This window comes from Poecilia reticulata, linkage group LG7, assembly GCF_000633615.1.
Source record: "Poecilia reticulata strain Guanapo linkage group LG7, Guppy_female_1.0+MT, whole genome shotgun sequence".
Classification (NCBI taxonomy): domain Eukaryota; kingdom Metazoa; phylum Chordata; class Actinopteri; order Cyprinodontiformes; family Poeciliidae; genus Poecilia; species Poecilia reticulata.
Window position 1 is genome coordinate 26,120,184 of NC_024337.1, and position 5,693 is coordinate 26,125,876.

Here is a 5,693-nt window from a genome sequence, read left to right on the forward strand (position 1 = left end):
CACACACACACACACACACGCACACACACACACACGCACACACACACACGCACGCACGCATGCATGCACGCACACACACACACACACACACGCGTGCACACGACTACAACTCCCTTTGCAGCATTTCCCTCACTCTTTCCTTTATCCATCTTTTCTCCCAATAAGCCTTTTGGGCCTTAAGAGTAATGTCAAGGATCCACTGCAAAGAAAGACAACAAAAAGAGGGGAATATTTTAAAAGAGAAGACAGCGTGAAAAAGACCAAACAGAAGTAGATAACTGTAGCCTGGCGATTGCTTTCCTACGCAATTCCACTCTATTCTCATCTCCTTTCAGTGCTCTGTCTGGGACAACCAGAGCTCAGTTTCTATGGTTGAATTTCAACCGGGTGAATCAGCAAAGAGAAGGAGGAGTTGTGAACCAAGACGTTGATTTTGTGCACTGTTTTCAGAATTGTAGTCTGCCATGGCTGTAGTTTGGCAAACATGTTTGTCACTCTTCCAAATATTGAGCACTTAAAGTCGAAATAGGAAGAACACTTAAGTTATTTGATTGCTAGCGAAGATGTTGCGGCTCTACTCCCCACGTTGTTTTCCTCGCACACAATTTCTGGTAGGCGTCAAAGCGTCGGAGCTGCCGCATTACAAACTTCATGGCCAAATTTTAGGGGTTGGGTAACATGTAAAACCTTACCACAGTCCACGCCTCCAGGAAGCAATTATTTCTCAACAGATGAGAGCACAGAGCCTCTGTAAGAAGCTAGGCATACAACAAGGGGCTGGCTTTTACCAGGCTACAATAACTGCACCTTGTGTCCTATAAAAAGAGACATTTCTCTTTGGCCACCTAAATACATTAACCTCTCCTTAATTAAAAGAGAAATGGAGTTGAGTGAAAATGAAACAGAAATGAAAGACCTTGACAGAAGCAGACAAGCAAGTTCACAAGGGATAAAGTGAAAGAAATAAAAAGCATGTCCCATAAAAAGGTTGTGCTGTATTTCATTGGCCATCACCAGAAGCCGTTTGTGGTCAGTCGAGGCCCATCAGAGACGAGTAGCCACTCTAAATGTGTGTAACCCACATAAAGAAATTGTTTCTAGGAGATTGGACCCCGTAAATTCATTCTTAGCCCCCAGCCTTGTTCTTATCCCTCCTCCCACAGGTGACTTATAACATCCAAACAGCCATATATCGTTACATCCTTTCCTCGCTTTTAACTACAAAGGCACTCGCGCACACACACTGGCTCATACATGCATGCTTTTGCACCCAATACTTCCATCAGGCAATACCGTTTCGCACAATGAAATGCACTCTTTTGCTTTGCTCCAGAATGGCTTGTGTGGCTCAGTAACAGTGACAGCTGCAACAGCATCAGTGCCTGCTGTGGAACAGGACATCAGAAGAGAGAAACAGCATCAGATGCTGCGAGTACAACTCTAGGATTACCTTAGCCTGAACAAACTCCATTACTGCATCTATTACCCAGGTACACACAGACTGGGGGAAAAAGCACTTTGCAGATCTAATGTTTATCCAGCACCTCTAAGCCCCACACCGCTTCCCTTGACTAGCACAGCAATGACGGAGAGGAGACCAGAGGAGAGAGCAAGAGCATCATTGGGGAGAAATATTGAGCTTTAATTTAACACAATGCAGTGTTTTCATTTACGCTCTTTGTAGGTGCTAGGGTTCTCCAGTGTAAAAGCATTAAAACAAATATGCACTTATGTGCAAAAAGATGTACAATTTCCTTTGGGAATAATTACGTATTTTTTAATTGAATTAAAGATGTAGGAGGAAATATAAACCATTGACATTTCAATCTGAATTCTATTTTTTTTTTTCCTATGCTGTAGTGTTTTTTGTACATGAAAAGAGTCTCCAGATTTACAAAGCCAACATCTCTTCTGAATAGAACATACTTCCTTGGAAACCTTTAGTGAAGTCCAGACTCCAGTACCTTAACCAATAACCCTCCCCACTTACTCTGTCTCCACTGGTTAGTTTGGTGCATGTCAAAAAAAGAATGAGAAGCTGCCTCTTGCGACCACTCAGCTAACCATTCACAACAGAGTGGGTTATCATCAGAGACTGAGCATAAACAAGCTAAAATGTTAGCTTTAGATAGAGAGTCCACTGCTAAAAATGTTTCTGTAATACCTCAATCCTGAAATACACCACTCCTGGTCAGAAACAATCAATCAGAGCCAGGAGGAAGGTCTTAGCGCCGCCAATCATGCTCATGCATTCACTGCTAAATCTGCTAAGGGTGGAGAAACAACTTACCGCTAACGGAAAACTGCTTTTCCACCATCATTGATTGCCATGCTAACTAGCCTTAGCATTTGCGGCAGGTTCTGCTATTGGGAAGAGCCTGTAGTTTAACAGAGAGCAATGGGATGGGTATTAGCAGGGTATACACAAGCATGACTGACACCGCTAAGACCCTCCTCCTAGCTCTGATTGATTGTTTCTGACCAAACTGTGTATTTTTGTAATTAGCGCTGGGAGCACTGGGAGAAGGCAGAGGACCTCGATTTTTTCCCCCCACAGATTATCTGTCTCTTACTGATAGTTTTAACAAATATGGAAAAAAAAACATATATATTTTTAAAAAGTTACATATTGTAGTTTTAAATGTTCAAGTTTTGATATTCTGCCAGAGAGGGATTGTTATTTCTTAATACACATTTAACAAGCATTTTTATTAAATACACCATGCTAGTACCAGATTGAATCCCGTTTTGCCTTCAAAACTGCAGTTATTTTGATTGTGGTGTAGACTTAAGATTTATGACCATGTTGACATAATAGTGTCACTCAGCAGGTCCATATTTCTCAGCTGTATGCCCCCAAAGCAAATCTCCTGTTTTGCTTCAGGGGTACACAAATATCTGCTACTGTATAGAAATTTGGTGAACCTGGAGGCCATTGGGGTACAGTGAACTCATCGTCAACCACAGACCCGTCTGAGATGACTTGGTGCATTATTCTGCTGTAAGTAACCATTGCAACATGAAAAAACTGGTCATAAACTGATGGAAACAGCAAGCAACAATACTCAAGTAAGCAGTGTGCCAATTAAAGAATGCACAGCTGGTACTAAAGGACCCAGAGTCTTGAGAAAGTATCCCCAACACCATTACTCCACCATCAGCAGCGTGAACTATTGATACCTTTCTTTTTTTTTTTTTTAAAGCATCTAATTCTACATGGAATCTCTACCTGGTATTCATTAATATACTTTGGAATATTGAAAACCCAGTATTGTTCTTTAAGTGACTGAAGTACAATGGTGCATTTGTTGAGTGCCAGTGTTGTGAGGCCTGTGTGTTTGAGCTGCACACATTACAATGCTGAATGTCTTGTGGCTACAGTAGAAGTGGCTATGTAGAAGGTTAATAAGGGAGAAAAAGGGATGTAATTTAGTGCGAGCAGAAAAGCTGTAAGACTGTGTTTATGTTTGTTTAAGTCTGAGGTGAGTGATGAACTGCCTCGTGTCTGAGCTGAGCATCATCCATCACCCTTGTTAGTAACTCTGGGGTCCTGTCATTACATGTTTCCCTTCATTTACACTGCTAATAGCCATCTCTCCTGGCCAAACCCTGCACTGTCTCACTCTCAAACCCTCCTCCAATCTCCCCCTCTCCCTGCTAAAAAGTTAACTTTTCTTCATCCAAGCGAATGCATCACTGAGTCCATTGTTGAAAAATTCAAGAAACAATACATGTTAAGCATTACATTCTGCTACTTATTCCACCTATTACATTCAGTTTGGTGCTAAAAGAAGGCATTTGTAAGCTTTGTTTAGAAGGTTAATAGCACAGCACTGAATTAATTATGATCACCACGTGACAAATGTGTGGTTTTCAGAGAATGTCAATAAGCTTTCGACTGGAGAGAAACAGACTTTGATTCACACTTGGAATGGCCTAGTTGGGGGAGCTCTGCTGGTCAAATCTTCAGATTTTGTCATTTGTAAACAATATGTTCATATACTTGACAAGGCCACATTAATTTTGCACTGTTAATTTTGGTGATAATTTGTCTGTCTGAAAATAAACTGCACAGAATAAACTCAATTGAGATGGTCCTGTCCACTTTATAGCAACTGTCTATTTTTCAAGAAAATAATTCTCAAGAAATTTGCAAGTGATCGGCATGGCACAGTCTGGCTGTTGATACAGGTACACAAAAACATGTTAAATCTTAACAAGACAAAAAACAATCAGCTGAAGACATTTAAGAATTTTCCGTTTTGCTTTGTGTGTGTCTTTCTCCCCCCTTTCTGTAATGATTTCAGTGGTATTTGTCTTTGCAAGGATGTGTTTGCTTTAATGCCAGGGCTCAGTGACAGATTACTGGCCACATTCCAGAACCGGCAGTGAATGCAGCTGTTCCATGGTAGGTAAACTGACGTTGTTCAGGTGAGCTATCATTGCTGTTATAGCAGCCCACTTGCCGTGACATATTGTGGCTTATTAGGAAAGCAATTCGATTTGTAGATTTTGGCGTGGCCATAGGTTTCGCTAATGACTCTGCAGTGACAGGACTCTCTGCCAGTTTGTCAGCTGAGAGGGGGTCCTGCTTTCAGCAGCCGTTATAAACAAAGCAGTGCAGGCACTGTATCTTTGGCAGTGTCAGTTCTGACTCATTATGGCTAATGGCAAAGAAGAGCTGTTAACCAGGAGTCGGAGCTATGTCACACATGAATCAATTGCGCTGCTTTCTTCATCATTAACCAGGCATCAATCACTGTGGCCATTAGGCCGGCAATTTAGGGGCTCACTTTTTTGTTGTTGTTGTTGTTGTTGTTTTTATGTCTCTGTGCGTATCCTTTCTACACTTTTATTAAGTGTGAAGGGGACTCTCTGGGGTCATCTTAAGAAGTAGAGGAAGTTACACTTGAGCCCAAAATTATTCATACATGTTTCAGATTCAGATTTAATTTCATTTTCAGTAATCAGTGGACAAAGCCTTCTTCTAATTGTGTATGCACATTTTCCAGCTCATTTCTAGTTACCAGTGAACTCAGACAGCATTGAGCACAAAGAGTGTTGTAAAGTCTCTCACTCACCCTCTCTGTCCTATCTTTCTTTATTATTAGTTTCCCTTTTTTGTGCTTGGTTGTAGCCCAGGGCCTGTTCTACTGGTTGGCTGTGTTTATCTGTGTATGCCCTTTTATCTTGTAGTCTTTGATTATTTTCTTCAAGTGGAACCACCAGCTATTTTACAGCTGCCTCATTAGGTTGTCAGGCAAGCCCACAGTGCCTGCAATTATATCTAATTATGCAATTATGAATCCAATATAAAGTGTTATATATACTGTAGTCGGGTATATTTGAGCTCAAACACACGCAGCAGTAATTATTGCAGTTTGGTGGGTGGTTTTGTGCAGGGATAATACCGATAAAGGAGACGGTGGAGAAACGAACCGACACAGATTGTATTACTTTTACTTTTATACCCACATAGCAACAAGTGGAAGCTGTAAGAGTTTCTGCATCCGCACTAGCTGCATGGTTTTCAGAGTTGGGCCAAAGTTGTGGGAGATGGTTATTTTTATATTGTGTACATTTTGAACACAATAAAAGAGACTTTGCATAAACTCTTAATTTCTGTCCCTCTTTCAAGATTTACATGTACAAAACCAAACTTTACAAGAAAGAATTTTATGCCACAAATATAT

The 5,693-nt window shown here is 41.0% G+C and overlaps 1 protein-coding gene across 1 annotated transcript in view; it reads left to right on the forward strand.

The window, feature by feature from the left end:
* The window catches only part of LOC103467396 (protein FAM19A2-like), a 90,860-nt gene that overhangs the window by 5,974 nt on the left and 79,193 nt on the right, over window positions 1–5,693 (forward strand). The gene's annotated exons all lie outside the window — the stretch shown is intronic.